We start from the raw sequence: 23,849 nt of genomic DNA, 5'->3' as shown, positions 1-23,849 counted from the left end.
AGAACAGAATGGGCAAGGTGATCCTGGGAAAATACCACAAACTGTATGTTGGGTTAATGTAACCACTTTTCCACCCTTGGCATAACTGTCAGTGGTTTTGTAGGTTTCTGCCCAACTTCTATGTAGAGATGAGATGGTGACAGCCACAAACCCACATCCTACCATTGCTGTAGGGTGGGAGGGTGGTCCTGTCGAAGGATCTTGGATCTGGGAAACAGAGAGGTTTACGATCAGGGGAGAGGTAACACCCGAGCCTCTGTGTCTTTGCTGCTGGCACAGAGATACACTGCTGTGTCCTCGAAGCCAGCAAGAGGATGTCAAGGGAACAGAAAGAAGAGTTAGCCCGGCTGGCTTTGAAGTTTTCAGAGGTGTCTTTTTCGGTGTAAAGGTTTGTATCATAGTAGTAGAGCAGCAGCTTTGGGGCTTGGTTCGGCTTCTGTTGGTACCAGTACATGGCATCATGATTCAGATTCTGAGAACAGCTCAGAGACACTTGTTTTCCGATCCCGGTAACCTGGTATCTTGGGCTCTGGATGACCCTGGCACCCGTGTGACCTTCAGAGAGAGAAAGAAAATACAGAGACAGAGCCAAGGGAGACTGTTATTGCTGCCGTAAAATAAAGGTACAAAACTGAGGACGAGATCCCTTTTCAAAGATTCTTTTCTGGCCAAGACTCACCTGCCCCAAGAGACAAAAGGCCATACAGTAGAGCAGCCGGGGACCCATGGCAGGGCCACAACAGGAACGGGGCATCTGTGTCTTCTAGACTCTGACTCTGGATGGAGAGATGGGAGTTCAGAGAACCTGGTCCCTGATAGGTAAATCTGTCTGTGATGACAGTCTGCCATTGGCTTCACCAAGACAAAGGTCACTCCTTTTGTGATGTTACACACAGCTTCCTGCTTGGCAATGGGACCTGGGCTTGGCTGGATCACGTATGGAGCAGATGCCGTGTTACCTCATTTGCCCCTTTTCCTACATCTGCCCCACGTCCATCCAGGCTTCTCTGTCTCACTCCTCATTTCCTACACCCTGTAAGCAGTTCAGGGGTTCCTCAACATAAGAATAGTTTTTGCTAAAGTATCATTTATAAACCTGTTGAGAAAACGTCTTTGTGTCTTGCTGTCTACATCACAGATGGGACTGATGGCTGCAACCTATCCTCATCTTTTTTTTTCCCCGTATATTTCTGATTTCAATGTTTATTAAGCACAGCACCAAAACAAAATTGTTTGTGTGTGGGAGCTAAATTCTCCAAGATGGAATGTCTGAGTCAGGATGGCAGGGTGAAAATGGAGGTGTAAAAATAGCAAGATCAAATCATCTGCTCATTGTTTCCCTAGTCTTATGCCAATTTTTTTTTTAATTTACACCCAAATTAGTTAGCATATAGTGCAACAATGGTTTCAGGAGTAGATTCTTTAGTGCCCCTCACCCATTTAGCCCACCTCCCCCACACTCCCTCCAGTAACCCTCAGTTTGTTCTCTATATTTATGAGTCTCTTCTGTTTTGTCCCCCTCCCTGTTTTTATATTATTTTTGTTTCCCTTCCCTTATATTCACATGTCTTGTCTTTTTAAGTCCTCATATGAGTGAAGTTATATGATTTTTGTCTTTCTCTGACTAATTTCACTTAGCATAATAGCCTCCAGTTCCATCCACGTAGTTGCAAATGGCAAGATTTCATTCTTGTTGATTGCTGAGTAATACTCCATTGTATATATACACCACATCTTTATCCATTCATCCATCGATGGACACTTGGGCTCTTTCTATACTTTGGGTATTGTTGATAGTGCTGTTATAAACATGGGGGTTGCATGTGTCCCTTCAAAACACCACACCTGTATCCCATGGATAAATACCTAGTAGTGCAATTGCTGGGTCATAGGGTAGTTCTGTTTTTAGTTTTTGAGGAACCTCCATACTGTTTCCAGAGTGGCTGCACCAGCTTGCGTTGCCACCAGCAATGCAAAAGAGATCCTCTTTCTCCGTATCCTCACCAACATCTGTTGTTGGCTGAGTTGTTAATTTTAGGCCGTTCTGACTGGTGTGAGGTCGTATCTCATTGTGGTTTTGATTTGTATTGTCCCTGATGATGAGTGATGTTGAGCATTTGTTCATGTGTCGGTTGGCCATCTGGGTGTCTTCTTTGGAGAAGTGTCTATTCATGTCCCCCAATTTTTTTAATGATGAGAATTTTATTTCATTTCTCCTTTGGACATGATAAGAATTCTTTTTCTTTAAAAAATTTACATCCAGTTAGTTAGCATATAGTGCAACAATGATTTCAGGAGTAGATTGCTTAGTGCCCCTTACCCATTTAGCCCATCCCCCTTCCCACAACCCCTCCAGTAACCCTCTGTTTCTTCTCTATATTTAAGAGTCTCTTATATTTTGTCCCCGTCCCTGTTTTTATATTATTTTGCTTCCTTCCCCTCGTGTTCATTTGTTCTGTGTCTTAAAGTCCTCATATGAGTGAAGTCATATGATATTTGTCTTTCTCTGACTTATTTTGCTTAGCATAATACCCTCTAGTTCCATCCACATAGTTGCAAGTGGCAAGATTTCATTCTTTTGGATTTCCCAGTAATACTCCATTGTGTGTGTGTGTGTGTATATATATATATATATATATATCTATATATATATCACATCTTCTTTATCCATTCATCCATCGATGGACATTTGGGCTCTTTCCATACTTTGGCTATTGTTGATAACAAACTACCCTCATCTTAATACAGAAGTCAAGCCCTGCAATCCTCTGTTTATATCCACACTTCATAGAATGCCAAAACATTCTCTACAATTTTTGGCTATCAGTGACACCATAATGCCTCCTTGTGGCCAGTAGAAAAAGTATCTACAAGCATCCTTCTTTCACTTCTTGTATTTCCAACTTGAACTCTGACATCAGGGAGCTCACCATGCTCTGCCTGGGTCTCCTCTCCTGGGCCCCATCATGGCCTCCCTCCAGGTAGTGAGGTGGATGGCCATAGAGCTCATACTGATTATTTCTCATCTCTTGGGGATCACCGTCTTTTGTTGCCTGATTTATAATGCTTTGAAAACTGTTGTTTCATGTATTATGTTTGTTTGTTTTAGCTGCTTTGAGCAGGTTATATCAGATTCCTGTTAATCCATCTGGGTTGGGAGCAAAAGTCCACTCCAGGGCCATACTGAATTTCTTACTCTTGGGTCCCCAAGGGTTTCAATGGTTGTAGACCTTTTTTTCAGTTTCTGTGTGGTTTCCATTTCACACAACATTGGCAACATTTTATTCCAAAACGTGTGAGACACAGTCCAGAATTTCAATTTCTCTGCTAACTTTTCCCTTTTGTCTAGCACTCAAGGTCCTGACCAAACACACAATTCTCTAACTGCATTTCTGGGTCTTTGGGTTATAACACTTTTAGTCTGTGAAGGCTGTGACGATTTTGAGACTCCAGGATTAATGTAGGAGTTGTTATTATAGGTCCTGTGTCATCTCTATTAAATGGGCATTGAAAACCTAGATCTGGTCTGAAACCTGCTAAGTTCCTATACCTTTAGCTCTTCCTTGCTCTGCCTGTAAGTTCTCTCTTTTTTCTTCTAACTGGTGAATTCTTTTTCTTTTAGATTACCTATGTATCATGTAGAGGTAAAGCGTATTTCAAATTTAGACAGAAAAATGGCTAAGACAAGGGTAATGATCTTTCTGCTCTTCCTCTGTAGCTTTGTCCCTAATATCAGTGGTACATTTTACCACTTCTGCCTTCCTGTACAAACATGCAAAACTTATATAAACTTCAATAAGGGGTTTATTGATTTAATTATTCTTAAATAACCTTACATACTATGCATTATTCTGCAAATTATCTCCCCCTTGACAGTTTGCCTTGATCATCCCTACAAATAAATAAACATGCTATTTGGTTTTCTTTAATTTCTTGTGCCTGTAAGGTGAGCACATACACATAAATGCGATCAGATTCATACATTCTAGGTAAACATATGTTTCTTAGTGTTTTTTGTAGTCATCAAAAGTTTAACTATGATTGGGGTGCCTGGGGTGCTCCATCGGTTAAGCATCTGATTCTTGATTTTGGTTCACGTCATGATCTCACAGTTTGTGAGATGGAGCCCTGTGATGGGCTCTGCGCTGACAGCTCAGAGACTGCTTTGGGATTCTCTCTCTCTCTGCTCCTCCCCTGCTCATGCTCTTTCTTGCAAGATAAATAAAGTTAAAAAAAAGTTTAACTATGATTGATGGATGAAACTACAAGCAATAAAAAACAACAATTCTTTTAATAAAAGTCTACAGCCTCCTATGTTCAGATGGCCTTACAGACTTCAAGACACAGTCTGCAACTGTAATGCTGCTTGGGGAGAGTAAGGAACCTTTCAGATTCTCTGTGCCACTCAAAGATCCAGAGAGTAGACACCCCCCCACTCCAGGTATGAAAGTAGTAATATGGTAGAAGGAAAGGAAGAGAAGTGAAATATGAAAGTATTACAGTTTCCTAATGGGGCTGAAGAGTGGCTTCAGGGTAGAACCAAGGATGGGATGAGAGGAAGTGGGAGAGACTAGGATGTTTGAGAGATTGATTTTGGAGGCAACTCAAACTATTTGTAATTACAAGACTAGGATATGAAGAATGGAAGTGAGTATCTGAGATGCATTGGAAGAAATGATTATTGGGGTGAGCAAAGGAAGAAACTGAGTATCATCTAGGTGCTGCAATCCACTCAAGATGCTGGGAATTTTAAGGTAGGAGAGACAAGAAATGGTTGAGAAGCAACAATGGAAAGCAAAAGGGACCTCAGTGCTGATGAGGAGGGTCACTCACAGAAACCGATAATGCCACTGATTAATACCAGCAAGAGGAACGAATTTTTCCACCACTTCCATTTCCATTGGGAGGTCAGGATCTGGGAACAGCAAATCTCCGACTATGACAATAGATTTGTGGTCATAGGGCAGTATTCACAGTGATCCTAAATTTCCAGCGAAACTTCAAACATAGACTTCTTAAAGCCAAATGCCACCGAAGCGGTGCTGACTACATTACAATCTTACGTGTACGTGGGCTGCCATTGGAATGGCTGTATAAAATAGCTTGACAATTAGCACAACCAGATTGAGTTGCAAGCAACGTCTATGAATTCCAAGCAAAATCCAGAGAAGGGTATGTGGTCTTGTCTCTGGCAAGAACATGCCCAGAGAAGTCAGTGTGTATACTTGGAACTGGTAGAACTAAGCACATTGGAGGAGACATCATTGGGAACTTGATGTTTTTATGAATCACGTGGCCGGCAGTGGATTCACAGCTTTTTGAACGGCTGACCCTCCATCAGACAGCCGCAACGAGTGATGACTACACTGAAGAGGCAGATCCCCAGGTGGATGAGGATAGAAGAATTCAAATATTCTAAAGAGAAGCGTACCAAAGCATCCAAAGAAAAGAGTATTTGAACCTACCGCGTTGATTTTCTGTTCTTTGGTCCTTTGCACACGTGTTGTGGAAATAATAAAATGGCATGTCGCATGTAAATTGAAATCACTGGATGAAAAATGAATCTCTAGGAGTGTCAAATGTACAGCCGTTCTGGAAAATAATTTGGCTGTGTCTTTAAAAAGTCAGAAACACTCGGGGCGCCTGGGTGGCGAAGTCACTTAAGTGTCTGACTCTTGATTTCAGCTCACGTCGTTGACCTCAGGGTTCGTGAGATCGAGCCCTGTGTCAGGCTCTGTGCTGACAGCATGGAGCCTGTTTGGGATTTTCTCTCTTTCTCTCTCTCTCTTTCTCTGCCACTCCCCCACTCTTGCATGCTCTCTCTCTCTCTCTTTCTCTCTCTCTCTCTGTCTAATAAATAAACTTAAAAAAAAAGTCAGAACACACTCACCGTGTAATCCAGCTACCTCACTCCTGGGCATAAAAGGTATCCCAGAGAAATGAGACCTTGTGTCCTCACAGAATCCTGCGCACAGATGTTTATGTATAGACACTGTATTTGTCATAGTCAAAACTAGAAACAACCAAAATTGTCCTACGAGATAAGTGAATGGTGAAAAAAAACTCTGGTACACGCATGCCCCCAGAACAAAACTCAGCAATAAAAGAAATGAATTATTGCTAATGCAGCAACTTGGGTGAATCTCAAGGGAATACGCTCAGGAGAAAAGCCATCTCAGGGGTCACCTACCATATGATTCCACCTGTAAGACAGTCTCACGGTCTCAATATGACAACATTATAGATGTAGAGACTAGATCAGTATTTCCCAGGGTTACAGATGGTGTGTGTGTGTGTGTGTGTGACATTATAAAGGGAGATTTTGTAGTGTTGCAAAAGTTCTGTATCTTGACTACAGTGGTGGCTGTGTGAACCTACACATGTGACAGAAATGGCTTAGAACTGCTTCCCACACATGGAGCCAATGTCAACGTCATGGTCTTGCTAACTTTAGTATGATGATGTAAGATCTAACCATTGGCAGAAACCTGGATGATGGGTCTCTGGACCCTTTTGATCTACTTTGCATCTTCCTGTGAATGTACAATTATTTTATTATTTATTTTTTAAAATGTTTATTTATTTTTATTTCTTTTACCCCAGATATTTTCATTTTTATTCAATATATGAAGTTTATTGTCAAATTGGTTTCCATACAACACCCAGTGCTCATCCCAAAAGGTGCCCTCCTCAATACCCATCACCCACCCTTCCCTCCCTCCCACCCCCATCAACCCTCAGTTTGTTCTCAATTTTTAAGAGTCTCTTATGCTTTGGCTCTCTTCCACTCTAACCTCTTTTTTTTTTTCCTTCCCCTCCCCCATGGGTTTCTGTTAAGTTTCTCAGGATCCACATACGAGTGAAAACATATGGTATCCGTCTTTCTCTGTATGGCTTATTTCACTTAGCATAACACTCTCCAGTTCCATCCATGTTGCTACAAAGGGCCATATTTCATTCTTTCTCATTGCCACGTAGTACTCCATTGTGTATATAAACCACTATTTCTTTATCCATTCATCAGTTGATGGACATTTAGGCTCTTTCCATAATTTGGCTATGTTGAGAGTGCTGCTATAACAATTGGAGTACAAGTGCCCTATGCATCAGTACTCCTGTATCCCTTGGGTAAATTCCTAGCAGTGTTATTGCTGGCTCATAGGGTAGGTCTATTTTTAATTTTTTGAGGAACCTCCACACTGTTTTCCAGAGTGGCTGCACCAATTGCATTCCCACCACAGTGCAAGAGGGTTCCCATTTCTCCACATCCTCTCCAGCATCTATAGTCTCCTGATTTGTTCATTTTGGCCACTCTGACTGGCGTGAGGTGATATCTGAGTGTGGTTTTGATTTGTATTTCCCTGATGAGGAGTGACGTTGAGCATCTTTCATGTGCCTGTTGGCCATCCGGATGTCCTTCTTAGATAAGTGTCTATTCATGTTTTCTGCCCATTTCTTCACTGGGTTATTTGTTTTTCAGGTGTGGAGTTTGGTGAGCTCTTTATAGATTTTGGATACTAGCCCTTTGTCCAATATGTCATTTGCAAATATCTTTCCCATTCTGTTTGGTTGCCTTTTAGTTTTGTTGGTTGTTCCTTTGCTGTGCAGAAGCTTTTTATCTTCATAAGGTCCCAGTAGTTCATTTTTGCTTTAATTCCTTGCCTTTGGGGATGTGTCAAGTAAGAAATTGCTACGGCTGAGGTCAGAGAGGTCTTTTCCTGCTTTCTCCTCTAGGGTTTTGATGGTTTTCTGTCTCACATTCAGGTCCTTTATCCATTTTGAGTTTATTTTGTGAATGGTGTGAGAAGTGGTCTAGTTTCAACCTTCTGCATGTTGCTGTACAGTTCTCCCAGCACCATTTGTTAAAGAGACTGTCTTTTTTCCATTGGTATTCTTTCCTGCTTTGTCAAAGATGAGTTGGCCATACGTTTGTGGGTCTAGTTCTGGGTTTCTATTCTATTCCATTGGTCTATGTGTCTGTTTTTGTGCCAATACCATGCTGTCTTGATGATGACAGCTTTGTAGTAGAGGCTAAAGTCTGGGATTGTGATGCCTCCTGCTTTGGTCTTCTTCAAAATTACTTTGGCTATTTGGGGCCTTTTGTGGTTCCATATGAATTTTAGGATTGCTTGTTCTAGTTTCGAGAAGAATGCTGGTGCAATTTTGATTGGGATTGCATTGAATGTGTAGATAGCTTTGGGTAGTATTGACATTTTGACAATATTTATTCTTCCATTCCATGAGCACGGAATGTTTTTCCATTTCTTTATATCTTCTTCAATTTCCTTCATAAGCTTTCTATAGTTTTCAGCATACAGATCTTTTACATCTTTGGTTAGATTTATCCCTAGGTATTTTATGCTTCTTGGTGCAATTGTGAATGGGATCAGTTTCTTTATTTGTCTTTCTGTTGCTTCATTGTTAGTGTATAAGAATGCAACTGATTTCTGTACATTGATTTTGTATCCTGCAGCTTTGCTAAATTCATGTATCAGTTCTAGCAGACTTCTGGTGGAGTCTATCGGATTTTCCATGTATAGTATCATGTCATCTGCAAAAAATGAAAGCTTAACTTCATCTTTGCCAATTTTGATGCCTTTGATTTCCTTTTGTTGTCTGATTGCTGATGCTAGAACTTCCAACACTATGTTAAACAACAGCGGTGAGAGTGGGCATCCCTGTCGTGTTCCTGATCTCAGGGAAAAAGCTCTCAGTTTTTCCCCATTGAGGATGATGTTAGTTGTGGGCTTTTCATAAATGGCTTTTATGATCTTTAAGTATGTTCCTTCTATCCTGACTTTCTAGAGGGTTTTTATTAAGAAACGTTGCTGAATTTTGTCAATGGCCTTTTCTGTATCGATTGACAGGATCATATGTTTCTTATCTTTTATTAATGTGATGTATCACATTGATTGATTTGCGAATGTTGAACCAGCCCTGCATCCCAGGAATGAATCCCACTTGATCATGGTGCATAATTCTTTTTATATGCTGTTGAATTCGATTTGCTAGTATCGTATTGAGAATTTTTGCATCCATATTCATCAGGGATATTGGCCTTAGTTCTCTTTTTTTACTGGGTCTCTGTCTGTTTAGGAATCAAAGTCATACTGGCTTCATAGAATGAGTCTGGAAGTTTTTCTTCCTTTCTATTTTTTGGAATAGCTTGAGAGGATAGGTATTATCTCTGCTGTAAACGTCTGGTAGACACTCCCCTGGAAGCCATCTGGTCCCTGGACTCTTATTTGTTGGAGATTTTGATAACCAATTCAATTTCTTCGCTGGTTATGGGTCTGTTCAAGCTTTCTCTTTCCTCCTGATTGAGTTTGGAAGAGTGTGGGTGTTTAGGAATTTGTCCATTTCTTCCAGGTTGTCCAGTTTGTTGGCATATAATTTTTCATAGTATTCCCTGATAATTGCTTGTATCGCTGAAGGATTGGTTGTAATAATTCCATTTTCATTCATGATTTTATCTATTTGGGTCATCTCCCTTTTCTTTTGAGAAGCCTGGCTAGAGGTTTGTCAATTTTGTTTATTTTTCAAAAAACCAACTCATGGTTTCGTTGATCTGCTCTACAGTTTTTTTTAGATTCTATATTGTTTATTTCTGCTCTGATTTTATTATTTCTCTTCTTTCTGCTGGGTTTAGGCTGCCTTTGCTGTTCTGCTTCTAGTTCCTTTAGGTGTGCTGTTAGATTTTGTATTTGGGATTTTCTTGTTTCTTGAGATAGGCCTGGATTGTGATGTATTTTCCTCTCAGGACTGCCTTCGCTGCGTCCCAAAGCATTTGGATTGTTTGTATTTTCATTTTCATTTGTTTTCCATATTATTTTTAAATTTCTTCTCTAATTGCCTGGTTGACCCACTCATTCTTTAGTAGGGTGTTCTTTAACCTCCATGCTTTTGGAGGTTTTCCAGACTTTTTCCTGTGGTTGATTTCAAGCTTCATAGCATTGTGGTCTGAAAGTATGCATGGTATGATTTCAATTCTTGTATACTTATGAATGGCTGTTTGTGACCCAGTATGTGATGTACCTTGGAGAATGTTCCATGTGCACTCGAGAAGAAAGCATATTCTGTTGCTTTGGGATGCAGAGTTCTAAATATATCTGTCAAGTCCATCTGATCCAATGTATCATTCAGGGCCCTTGTTTCTTTATTGACCGTGTGTCTAGATGATGTATCCATTCTGTAAGTGGAGTGTTAAGTCCCCTGCAATTACCACATTCTTATCAATAAGGTTGCTTATGTTTGTGAGTGATTGTTTTATATATATTTGGGGGCTCCTGTATTCAGCGCATAGACATTTATAATTGTTAGCTCTTCCTTATGGATAGACCCTGTGATTATTATATAATGCCCTTCTTCATCTCTTGTTACAGCCTTTAATTTAAAGTCTAGTTTGTCTGATATGAGTATGGCTACTCCAGCTTTCTTTTGACTTCCAGTGGCATGATAAATAGTTCTCTATCCCCTCACTCTCAATCTGAAGGTGTCCTCAGGTCTAAAATGAGTCTCTTGTAGACAGAAAATAGATGGGTCTTGTTTTTTTTTTATCCATTCTGATACCCTATGTCTTTTGGGTTGGCGCATTTAGCCCATTTACATTCAGTGTTATTATAGAAAGATACGGGTTTAGAGTCATTGTGATGTCTGTATGTTTTATGCTTGTAGTGATATCTCTGGTACTTTGTCTCACAGGATCCCCCTTAGGATCTCTTGTAGGGCTGGTTTAGTGGTGATGAATTCCTTCAGTTTTTATTTGTTTGGGAAGATCTTTATCTCTCCTTCTATTCTAAATGACAGATTTGCTGGATAGAGGATTCTTGGCTGCATATTTTTTCTGTTCATCACATTGAAGATATCCTGCCATTCCTTTCTGGCCTGCCAAGTTTCAGTAGAGAGATACGTCACTAGTCTTATCAGTCTCCCTTTATATGTTAGAGCACGTTTATCTCTAGCTGCTTTCAGAATTTTCTCTTTATCCTTGTATTTTGCCAGTTTCACTATGATATGTCATGCAGAAGATCGATTCAAGTTACGTCTGAAGGGAGTTCTCTGTGCCTCTTGGATTTCATTGCCTTTTTCTTTCCCCAGTTCAGGGAAGTTCTCAGCTATTATTTCTTCAAGTACACCTTCAGCACCTTTCCCTCTCCCTTCCTCCTCTGGAATACCAATTATGTGTATATTATTTCTCTTTAGTGCATCACTTAGTTCTCTAATTTTCCCCTCATACTCCTGGATTTTTTTATCTCTCTTTCTCTCAGCTTCTTCTTTTTCCATAATTTTATTTTCTAGTCCACCTATTCTCTCCTCTGCCCTTCATTCCGAGCCATAGTTGTCTCCATTTTATTTTGCAACTCACTGATAGCATTTTTTAGCTCCTCCTGGCTGTTCCTTAGTCCCTTGATCTCTGTAGCAAGAGAGTCTCTGCTGTCCTTTATACTGTTTTCAAGCCCAGCGATTAATTTTATGACTATTATTCTAAATTCACTTTCTGTTATATTGTTTAAATCATTTTTGATCAGTTCGTTAGCTGTTGTTATTTCCTGGACGTTTTTCTGAGGGGAATTCTTCCGTTTCGTCATTTTAGATAGTCCCTGGAGTGGTGCGGGACTGCGGGGCACTTCCCCTGTGCTGTCTTGAATAACTTGTGTTGGTGAGTGGGGCCGAAGTCAGACCTGATGTCTGCCCCCAGCCCACCACTGGGGCCACAGTCAGACTGGTGTGCGCCTTCTCTTCCCCTCTCCTAGGGGCGGGATTCACTGTGGGGTGGGGTGGCCTGTCTGGGCTACTTGCACACTGCCAGGCTTGTGGTGCTGGGGATCTGGCGTATTAGCTGGGGTGGATCGGCAAGGTGCACAGGGGTGGGAGGGGCAGGCTCAGCTCACTTTTCCTTTGGAGATCCGCTTCGGGAGGGGCGCTGGGGCACCGGGAGGGAGTCAGACCCACTGCTGGAGGGATGGATCCACAGAAGCTCAGCTTTGGGTGTTTGCTCGGTGCCAGCAAGTTCCCTGGCAGGAACCGGTTCCCTTTGGGATTTTGGCTGGGGGATGGGCGGGGGAGATGGTGCTGGCGAGTGCCTTTGTTCCCCGCCAAGCTGAGTTCTGTCTTCCGGGGCTCAACAACTCTCCCTCCCGTTGTCCTCCAGCCCTCCCATTTTCCGAGCAGAGCTGTTAGTTTATAACCTTCCAGATGTCAAGTCCCGCTTGCTGTCGGAACACACTCCATCCGGCCCCTCCGCTTTTGCAAGCCAGACTTGGGGACTCTGCTTGGCCGGCGGGCAATGTTTATTTATTTTTGAGAGCAAGACAGAGAGCCGGGGAGGGGCAGAAGGAGGGGGACAGAGGATCTGAAGCAGGGTCTGTGCTGATAGCAAAGAGCCTGATGCAGGGCTTGAACTCACCAACCGTGAGATCACAACCTGAGCTGAAGTCGGATGCTTAACCGACTGAGCCACCCAGGCGCCCCCCCTACAGTTATTTTTAAATGAAAAGTTAAAATAAACGAGACTATGAAAAGAATTTTACTACAATTAAGGAAGACTGTTATGGGAAACTGAGAATGAGAAGGCTTGGAAGAAATGGGAAGGGCCGGGTTGTTCTGTGGAGATAACCACTCTCGGTCAACCATTCTGATGAAGGCAAAGGCGGGGGGTAGGGGGGCCGGAGGAGCACAGATCACTAACTGAAGAGAACTCAGGCTATGCTGTGGCACAGTTGTGAGTTTACTTAATCACTTGAAAGCCCAGTGGGTGACATTCACCCTCAGTCTTGAACTCAGTCATCCTCTGTGAGAATTTGTGAGGAATGTCAGAAATCAACCCCCTATTGTCTTCCTACCCAAAGTTTTCTACTGATCTGTTCTTGCCTTCCCCGGGGACATGTAGAACACCAGATTCAGGACCTTGTGCTGAGAGAAGAGAAGCCTCGAAAGACGGCCAAGGACAGCTGGGGGCTGGAGGGAGAAGGGGAAACCTGAGGGTTTCTGTGCAGGGAGGGGGTGATTCTGCAGCGCTGTGTCTTTACTGCTGGCACACAGGTACGTGGCCGAGTCCCCGGGTTCTGTGCCCTGGATCTCCAGGGTGGAGAATGATCTGTCAGGCATCTTGGCCGAGAAGCGGCCATTGGGCATTCACGAGTCATCTATAGTGGCTTGATTATTGAAGTGAATCAGCAGCTTGAGTCCCTGCACTGAGGTCTGTCTGTACCAAAAAAGGACTTCATGACCAGAAATAGGCTCGCATCTCAGAGTTATTGTTTGTCCCATCATTGCCACCTTGTGCCTAGGTGTCTGGGTGACTCCAGCATCTGTGGGCTCTGTGGAAGGGGACAGAATTTGGGGGCAGAATAAGGGACATAAACGGAATTGTAATCGGAGATATCTAAAAATGAAGATTGTTTATTTCTGGGGACTTACCTCCTCCCAGGAGACAAAGGGCCAGACAGCAGAGGATCCTGGTGGCCATGGCAGGGTGGCCAGGAAGGGGCTTCACCCAGATGAGGCCCCTGTGGGCATGAACAGAGGGGCAGGGCATTCTAACCCCTCCCATTTCCATACAGTAGAGAATGGCCTGACAGCGATATTGCTCTCTGTCACTGCTCATGGGACCTCCTTCCAAAAGTGAGCATGACTTCTCTACAAAGGATTGACTGGACTCGATCATAACTACCCCAGGATGTGATTGGCTCATTCAAAGCACCTTCCTCAATTATACCTCCCACAGCCCAGGCCTCCACCACTCTACCCTCCCAGACACATCACGTATCCACCATCTACTGGATATTTCCACTTGGGTGTGCCACCAGTACTCCGGATTCCGACATCGATAAATCACTTTTTGGGGCTCCTGGGTGGCTCAGTCAGCTGAATGTCCAACTCTTGATTTCAGCTCAGGTCACGATCTCACGGTTTGTGAATTTGAGCCCTGCGTTGGGTTCTGCACTGACAGTGCAGAGCCTGCTTGTGATTCTGTGTCTCCCTTCTCTATTTGCTCCTTCTCCATGTGTGTTCTCTCTCTCTCTCTCTCTCTCTCAAAAATAAACACTAAAAAAAATAAATTACTTTTCAGATCTCAGTACTTTTCTTCTTCCTCTCGTGGGCAATCCCTATCGTGATACCAAAACACAAAATCAAAATCGTTCCTTGCTCAGTTAGGGCTTTGCCTCAGATCCTTGCGAAGAAGCACTTTGACTTGGCCACAGTGCTCGTGGGGGAGGGGCCTAAATGGAAGCCCCGGGAAGAGACAGGATTGTGAAGACGTTATTCTTGGTGAAGCCTAGAGACCAATGCCCTTGTGCTGTGTGATCCCTGGCCCCCCGCCCACATCACAGTGCTGCTAGTATTTCTGCATTTCCACACATAGGGGTCCCATTTGACTTCTCTGTGGTGAAGCCCAAATTTGTGCTAATCCTTCAGGCACTGGTGTGGATTGTGTGTGACAAATGAGGGCTTTAGTTCTCCTTGAAGATCCACAATAAAGTGTCCCCGGTTAATCCTCAGCTCCTAAAGGTTCCTCAAAAATGAGCGCCTGTCTCTCTCCCTATACTAAGCCAACCAATACCCACAAACTAACTCTTTCTGCAGGGGGGATGCAAATCTAGAAAATGACCTGGTTCTTGGGGTATGAATAGTGATAACATTTCTGTCCATGGAGAAGGTGGAGCACGTTTGCTCCCAGGTCTCTGCTGTTGGCACAGAGCTACACTCCTCCCGTTGCCCAAACTGGGAATATGTCAAGATGAGAGAGAAAGGTATGATTAGCCACTTGGAAGTTATAACAGTAAAACTTTCTTAACAGAAGAGAATCAGCAGCGTTCACACCCCAGTCCTGTGTTTACTTGTTTCTGGGTAGCATCCTGCAGCCTGGGGGTGAAGAAGTCAGAGCTGCATACAGACCTTAGGAGGTGCAATATTGACAGAGATGCATGGGAAGCATCCTGGATCAGGGCATAGCATTGCAGCGGGGATTTTCTTACTCCTCCGCAGGATCTATCTCCTCTGGGAGACACAAGGTCATAAAACAGAGAAGCTGTGAGCATGTAACAAGTTCAGAGGGTGAGCGGGCTAGCTCCTTCCTCAATACTCTGATCCTTGGTTGAGAGAAAAGTCAGACCTAAAGTCACTCCAGGTCCTGGTGTTGTCAATATATTCGTGGACTTCTGAAGGTTCAGAGCCCCTCGACTTAGCACAGTGTGGCCATCCTCCTCCGGGCCCCGCCTTAACCCCCTGCCCAACGCCATCCCCAGCAGTAGGCTGGGACCAGGTTGGGATTAGAGGACGGTGCATGTCAACAGCTTCTCTGATGTTCCTGACTCGGCTTTGTTTTCCTTCTAGCAGGACACGCAGTCTCATCCACGCAGCCCCTCGCCCCCACATCCTGTGCTGGCTCGGAGGTGCCCACAGAGCAGAGACAGATGGCCTTGGGGGCTCATTTCCTAAATCTCTTCAGTAACATAGCAGAGAGCTGGCTCCATGATTTGTACCAACTTAGAGAACAACAAGATCCTCTTTTCTATCAAGGTATTTCTGCCACCGGGAAGGGGCTTCCGTTATTACGTAGTCACAGAAATGAACCCTGCCCGGCCCTCCTGTCCCCATGCAGGGAATGGGCCCCCTCAACAGAAACTCGGCCGTGATTTTGCAGTCTACTTCTGACCCACCTAAACACACACCTCTGTGGGTCCACGAGACTTGGGTCGGGGGAGGGAGGGGATGGGAATCCTATGTGCTTGTTTACTCCTCCACAGTGTCTGTTTGCCCAACACACATGAAAACTACTTTAGTTCGGACTCTCTGGTACCTCTGGGGTGTGAACTTGTGGCCCCTGTGTATGGTGCCCATTCACAACTTGCCTGCAGTCCCATGCTCCCGATTGGTCTTAACCCATCTGCGCAAGAGTAGAAGTCTCTGCGCCCTCGTCTTCTTTCCAACACTCAGCCGGTGTCTGCAAATCAGGTTCACGATTCAGCTACCAAGCCAGTGCTTCTCACTGAGGGCCGCTGCTGTTAGGCAGCGCTCCCGGCTCCCCCCAGAGCCGCTGAGTGGTAGTGGAACCACAGTGCCTCCTGGCGGCCAGTGGGGCAGAGTCACTAGAAATGAGCCTTTTTTTTGGTCAGGATCCAAAGTGCCCTATACTGTGTCCCATGCCTACAGGGGTAGAGCGGAGTTAGAGCTGTTGGTTTTTTAGGGGTTTCGGAAATACTAACCCCTGTTTCTAAGATGGAAAACATTTGAGAGGGAGATATTGACGTCAGAGAAACTGAAAACCAAACTGCAGCTTTGGCGCTGGAGCAGGTAGGACTGAAGAGCGCAGCTACGCGGGCAAGCGAGCATTCCCCTAAACCGAAGGGCCCATCACCCTGACTTCCTACTTCCTGAATTGGGTCTGCCTACTAATTTTACTATAATTTCAAGGCAGGAAAACAGAACGTGTCTTCCCCACAGGCTGACAAATACAAAGGTCCAAGCTGGAGGCCGTGAGCTGAGCCTGCTCAGGTCCTTTCTTTCCCAAGTCCCCCTCGGTGAGCTCTGCTCTCCTGCCACCGAGAAGAGGGAGGGGAGGGGTGGCGGCTGGGAGCACTGCTCTGGAGGACCGCCCCCGTAAAAGAGAGTGGTGAATAAAGGTGCCTGGTATGCAAACTCTTTGCCTGTGAGCAGCAAGAAATGAGCATCTTTTAGGACAGTTCTGCTCCCACCTGGAGGCATCTCCCCCAATATCATCCCTACTCCTTAGGATACCCTCCTGGAACCAAGGCTGTGCAATTAAGCTGGGCCTTGGAAGACAGGAAAAGGTTCACAACAGTATAGTAATTAATTCCAAGTCCACACTGGCTGAAAAACTGAGAACTAGCTCTCTATTCTCTCTTCCCTCCCCAATCCGTCCTGCCGTATTTCCCATGATGCCACAATGAAATGACATCGTAATGAACTACCAGTAATAAAATCCCAGAGATGCCCTGAATCTGATATGTATTACTTTCATTATACAATTCCTTATAAGGGACCAGGAAAGTCCAATCCAGTTTTTTTTTTTTTTTTCATCAGCTGACTCTCTTGTTCAAATATGGAATGTTCCAGGATTTGATTCGTATTTATTTCCATTACACCTTTTTATTGCTACAAGAACGATACAAATGTAATCATTTATTTCCCTCGGCTCTTACCTAATCCTTTAAGAAAGATTGGGTTGAATTTCCAGGAGTTTAAAATGCTTTGAAAATTCATCCTGTTCCTTCTCAAACACAGTGATGTTAGTAATAATCACTGGAATTGAATATGTTTTCAAAATTCTATGTTTGCATCCTGGTCCAAGTCATAAATCTTTCTAATATAATCTTGATGTTATCTCTGTGATCCTTCCTAGTGAGATCTGTGACATTAACAACGTCTGGGTCTTCTAAGACAAGCACCATTAAAACAAATATTGCATATCTTCAATTTCCTCTGCTGAGTAATCCTATCTACAAGGTATTCTCATGTTTTACCTGTTTCCTTTGTAATATGCCCCATTTTTCCTAAGACTTTGCTAAGATTCATAATTTTATATTTATAATAGGTTTTTAAAAATATTTATATATTTTATACATAATAGACATGTCTTTTAGGCCAGACTATAGCTGGCACTCACAGAATAATTTTAGTGTTTTCAACTGATCTTTTAGGCCTCTCCGTCAGAACTATACAGATCATATGTAGCCATTTTTTTTTTTTTTTTACGTTTTATTTATTTTTGATAGAGAGACAGGGCACAAGTCGGGGAGGGGCAGAGAGGGAGACTGAGACACAGAATCTGAAGTAGGCTCCAGGCTCTGAGCTATCAGCACAGAGACTGATCCGGGGCTCGAACTCACAAACCACAAGATCATGACCTGAGCTGAAGTCAGACGCTTAACTGACTGAGCCACCCAGGCGCCCCCATATGTAGCCATTCTTACAGGTATGGTTCTGAAGGTCATCCTCGTCTTTTGGGGAGACATTCCAATGTGTCCCCTGAGGTCCTGTACTATTTCCTCTATTAGGATTCTTTGGGCCCAATTACCTGATCTGCCTCAGAAACAAGAACTCCTTTGAGAGCAACTGAACCCCAATGCCTTCCCTTTTCCCTTTAAATCTGTCTTTCCTAGCCCTCCGGACTCCCTTTTCATTTCACACGAGAATACGAAGTCTCCTAAGATTTTGGCACTTCTCCCAAGAAAATCTCTTTCTTTCTCTAGTTGAGTAAATCTGGATTTTTAATTTTGTTTGCAATAGTTTGAAATGGTTAAAAAGAATTTGATGCCAAATTTCTTGTGTTTGAATCTCCCTTCCATCATTTCTTTTTTTTTAAATTTTTTTTTCAACGTTTATTTATTTTTGGGGACAGAAAGAGACAGAGCATGAACGGGGGAGGGGCAGAGAGAGAGGGAGACACAGAATCAGAAACAGGCTCCAGGCTCTGAGCCATCAGCCCAGAGCCCGACGCGGGGCTCGAACTCCCGGACCGCGAGATCGTGACCTGGCTGAAGTCGGACGCTTAACCGACTGCGCCACCCAGGCGCCCCTCCCTTCCATCATTTCTTAGCTGTATGACTTTTGGAAAATCACATTTCTTCCTCAATTTCCTTGTCTGTAGAATGGAATGTGCTAATTGACTGTTTTCAGCTTCTAGAGGGATGCCCAACATATATTAAGAACCATATAAGAACTTTCTACTGTAAATAGTCTTCCTTTGTTCCTATCCTGGTTGCAAAGAGGAAAGACAACATGTAATGTTTCATCCAGGCTCTTAGCAAATTAAACTCCCTGTGACATTGTTCCGGCCACGAGAGTCCTTTTTTAAAAAAAAAATTTCTTTAATTTTTATTTATTTTTGAGAGACACAGAGACAGAATGCGAGTGGGTTAGGGGCAGAGAGAGAGGGAGACACAGAACCAGAAGCAGGCTCTAGGCTCTGAGCTGTCAGCACAGAGCCCGAGGTGGGGCTCGAACTCAAGAACCGCGAGATCATGACCTCGACCGACTGAGCCACCCAGGTGCCCCACAAGAGTCCTTTTAATTGTCCTCTAAACTTTTGCTATAATTATGTTGATTGATTTGGGGCCTTTGTGTATACGTGATCTAACTTATTTCTCCCAGAGTGTCCTCCTAATTACTTTTTCTTTGAGAGAGAGGGTCTGGCCAGTTATGCTTCCTATTGCATACGACAAAGTATTTCTGTCTGAGAGTTCACCGGTTACTGATAGTTCACTCTCTCTGACTTTCGAGAAGATCCTTGGAAATATAAATTCTCCCATGACAAGCCACCTAATGAGGCTATTTCAATAGGTACCTTCTCACTGTCTAAAAGACTTAGTATTAGATTTGACCTTGTATTTTTAATCTCTCAACAGTAAATGGGGAGTTTGTCATCAACCAGGATCTCAGAAAATATCCAGACAAGAGTACTTGCCATTTTATAGCTTTTTGTGTAATGGAGAGCCCCGAGCCTGGAACTGTGTCATCCAAAATACAGATTCTGCACTTGATTTGAGGAGTAGGGAAGAGAAGAGTTCTATTACTAAACCCAAATAAATCTGTTGGATGTTATTAATACATAAATTCAAATAATCTACATGGAAAATTAAAAGAGCATGACTTTTTACATGTGAAGGCAAATAGTCCTTTGTATTGCGTTTTTTGGAAAAGGATTATTGTTGAATTTGTAATTACGTGTCAAAGAGTTACCAGGGATGATGAATTGTCTCAGGAAAAGATAATGGCCACACTTAGGCATGACTCAGAGACACTAGAAATAGTTCATAGGATTTGATACACAAGCAGGAACTGCAGAGACCACGGTCTGTTCAACTCCTAATGAGATATATCTCTGATCACTGACATTGGACACATTGCAACATTTGGCCACTTAGTTTTAAATAGAGATAAATAGGGGTGCCTGGGTGGCTCAGTCGGTTGAGCGTCTGACTTCAGCTCAGGTCATGATCTCACGGTTTGTGGGTTCGAGCCCCACATCAGGCTCTGTGCTGACAGCTCGGAGCCTGGAGCCTGCTTCTGATTCTGTATCTCCCTCTCTCTCTGCCCCTCTCCTGCTCATGCTCTCTCTCTGTGTCTCAAAAATAAATAAATGTAAAAAAATTTTTTAAAAAGAGATAAATAATGGCAAAAAAAATTAAGCCCCTCTTTACCACTCCCCTGGGTTCTTTCTTTTTCTCCATTGTGTAGCCATTATTTGGGGGTCAGTAAGTCTATCTCCATCTTTTTCTTTTACATTTTTTTTTTTGCATATGGGTTTTTATCCAAAGCCAACAGTCAGAATAAATGGCTATAGGTGTTGAAAGCGTTTATGTACTTTTCATGGATTAATTTATCTCTTAAAAAACACCACAAGGCACTTATCACAATTATTCCTTCTTTAAAGATGAAAACATTGAAACGATGAGACATGGAGTAATTGTGCACATGGTGACATACTTATTAAATATATAAATCATGTATGTGATGACTAAGTCACCAAGACTGATGACAGGCTCTGTGGTAGAGCGAACAGAAGGGGAAGGAAAGGCCTGATGGCAAAGAAGTCAGTGCAACACTCAAGAGTGATATTCTAATGCTATATTGTGTAAAGGAGCCGAGTTTTAGGGCAGATGAAGAAAATAGTCTGGGAGCAGCAGGGAAGAGCCAGAAGAATAAAGAACACATGAAATCAGACACAGAAACAGATTCTGTGTCAGTGTAAACACAATAGAAACGGAATTTACTTTTTCATGGTTTCCATCATAAAAGTCAGGACCCTGGAAGGGCAAAAAGTGGGATAGCGACAAGTGGAATTTGGCTGTATATGCAGAACTCATTCATGTAACCCTGAATTTCCTTGGGCAGTCAAAATATAGGCATCTTTGCACCAGTTGCCAAAGATGCTTTAATAAGGGGTGAGAAAGGATCAGTACATAAAATAAGACCATAGAAGAAAGTAATCATGACCATGCAGAATGGAATGGGAGTTTCTGGCATAAATCAGAAGAAACATATAGGTTTGGGTGTTCAGGATGTATGATCAAGGAGAAAAGCAGGCAAAAAAGTGTATACGGGTCAGCACACTTTTAGATATTCGGTGTGGACTCCATATTTATTGTTCCAGAGCAGGGCAGCTGAACAGGCCTCACCCAGCCTCCAGCTGGCACTGGCCTCTGCTGTCTATCCTCTGTCAGGCCTGGGCTCTCCTTTGGCAGGACAGAGACAAATCCCAAGATTCCAGGAGTGGTAGCTTGAATCTCATGTATGAACCTGGCTGCTTTACCTATATTTGTGATGTTCTTTGAATGCAATGAAAAGCCCTCACATAAATGTTAAGTTGTATTAACACTAAGGAATGTCTACAATGACAGTAAAGAGGTTTCTGTCACCATCAGGAGAACTTGTGGTGGGTGGCAAAATTCTAGAAAAGAATGAAGAAGACTGAGTAGCTCTGAAGACACCCATTGGCAGGAGTACCCACCATTCAGATGGGGATGGCCAAGGCAGGAAGGCAGGGAAGTCTACCGGGCGGGTAATTAAAGTTTATCTTACATGTGTGGTGAGTTTTGAGCTCACAATTTGAGAGGAATCCCTGAAACCCATTTCCTATGTCATTTCCTACGTAAGATTTTCTACGTTGATACCTTATCACTTTCTGTCCTTGTCGTGCCTCAAACCCACTCATTGCTTTCATGAAGGAGGAGCAGGAAAGACCTTTACTCAGGAGGGAGAAGGGGAAGCGAGGGTTTCTGCACAGTTTGGGGATGACTCTACAGCACTGTGTCTAAACTGCTGGCACACAGGTATGTGGCCGAGTCTCCGGGTTCTGTGCGTTGGATCTCCAGGGTGGAGGGTGATTTCTCAGGCATCTTGGCTGAGAAGCGGTCACTGGGCATTCCCGAGTCATCTATAGGAGCTTGATTGTTGAAGTAAACCAGCTGCTTCAGTCCTTGCCCTGAGGTCTGTCTGTACCAGTAGAGGGAAGCATGGCCTGAAATAGGCTCACATCTCAGAGTTACTGTTTGTCCCTTCATTGTCACCTTGTGCCTGGGTGTCTGGGTGACTCCAGCATCTGTGGGCTCTGTGGAAGGGCACAGAATAAGAAAAATATTGGAGTCATAACAGAGAAACCCAGAATGAGGATGCTAAATTTTCTGGGGACTCACCGACCCCTAGGAGACAAAAGACCCCAAGGAGACAGATGGCCGGAATGCTCATGGCAGGGTGACAAACACACGTGGAACAGCCCAGACCAGGGCCCTTGTGAGCATGAGTGGAGCAGTGAGTTTGGGGACAATCTATCTGCACAAGATGTGTCTGTCAGTGACATCACTAAATAAGCCACCCCCCCCTCCAAGTCAGAAGCTCACTTGAAGTGAATCGGATACACCTGGACCCAATTACAATTGATGCGAGAGACAGATTCACACATCCAGAAGCTACTCACAGGTTTGTTTTGAAACTATCAATTCATAATTCCCTCTCTATACTATGTCTTCATTAGAGTCTGCCAACTATTCCCATTTGAACCTACACTCCACGTATTTAAAGATAACTGCATGGTCTCCCTGCAAGCTAGCTTGTCTGCAAACTCTCATATTCCCCTCACTGGTGGCTAAAGGCTCCTGGTCATATGACCAGGATATATATACACACACGCTCAAAACCATCCATCAGTTAGGAGCTGGGCTCTGAGCTCCCCAGGAAGAACAAGAATACTAACTGCGTGGTTAGGGCTCCAGGGGCTGAATTGATGCTCCCAGGACTGATTGAATTTGAAAGCTCTTATTTGCAGTGAAAAACCGAGTTTATTCATCCTTGAGCTCTATTAAATTCTCAAAGCCCATAGGATAGAATCTCCCATATTGCTGTCTCCCCACCATGAAATAAGTGAAGGATTTTCTTGTTCTTCAAGACTTGCAAATAAAATTCTCTAGAGTTTATTTAAATATTATTCTTGCTTCTAGAAAAGCTCATTGGTTTTAGATCAATAACACCCAAGCCTTTCCCTCCAAAAGGGGTCTGATGCCTCAAACCCACTTCCTCTCATGGTAGAGATTATGGGGAGCAGAGAGAAGCCTGTTTCGGGGGTTGGTCAATTAAGTTATTTGTTAACCAAGAAGAAGGACCCATTCAAGCCCGTATTTATTTTGTGGTTAGCAAAGAGACATCCTGCTGAGTCCTCTGAACCTGATGACCATATACTAATTTTAAAGAGCAGATTGTTTATAGACTGGATTGTTACCTGAGGTATCTGTTTTCCTTGTGGGGTGTGTTGGACCCAGAGCATAAAACTGTGGCCATCAGTCTATTTCCAAAAAGATCATTGGTTGTTCCTTCCTTGCTACCATGTACCTAGGTGTGATAGACACAATGATGGCTCCCCAGAGATGTCCAGGTCTCATCCCTGGAATTGTGGTTGTGTTATATTACATAACAAGAGGAAATGAAAGTTCCACATGGAGTTAAGGCTACTAGTCAGCTGAACTTAATATAGGGAGTGTATATGGAAATTTTCAGGTGTGCCCAACAGAACCACAAGGGTCTCAACAAGAGGAAGAAGGAGTCAGATCAGGGTGATGTGGTGTGAGAACAGACTCGACCGGTCATCGCTGGCTTAAAAGATGGAAAGTGGCTATGAGCCAAGGAATGGCAGTGGCTTAGAGGCTGAAACAGGCAAGGGAACGGAGAGTCTCTAGAGCCTCTAGAACCCTGCTGACTCCTTGATTTTAACCCAGTTAAATCCATTTTGGACTTCTGGCTTTCAAAACTGTACGATAATGAATCTTTATTCTTTCAAGCCACAAAATGTGTGGTCGTTTGTTAGAGCAGCCTAGGAATGGAATACATTACAG

General features: G+C 43.4%; 1 long non-coding RNA gene and 1 gene segment (V, D, J or C); both read right to left on the bottom strand.

Annotated features, from left to right (window-relative positions):
• LOC115509287 overlaps positions 1-23,849 on the bottom strand; it is a 196,018-nt gene that overhangs the window by 110,648 nt on the left and 61,521 nt on the right.
• On the bottom strand, positions 394-1,041 carry LOC116737950. Its single transcript, XR_004343319.1, has 2 exons — positions 680-1,041; positions 394-555 (listed from the first exon to the last, which is right to left on the bottom strand). It is a non-coding gene; the product is annotated as an uncharacterized LOC116737950 (long non-coding RNA).

The sequence above is a fragment of the Lynx canadensis genome, chromosome A2 (genome assembly GCF_007474595.2).
Source record: "Lynx canadensis isolate LIC74 chromosome A2, mLynCan4.pri.v2, whole genome shotgun sequence".
Lineage (NCBI taxonomy): Eukaryota > Metazoa > Chordata > Mammalia > Carnivora > Felidae > Lynx > Lynx canadensis.
This window is presented reverse-complemented; position numbering and strand designations above follow the sequence as displayed.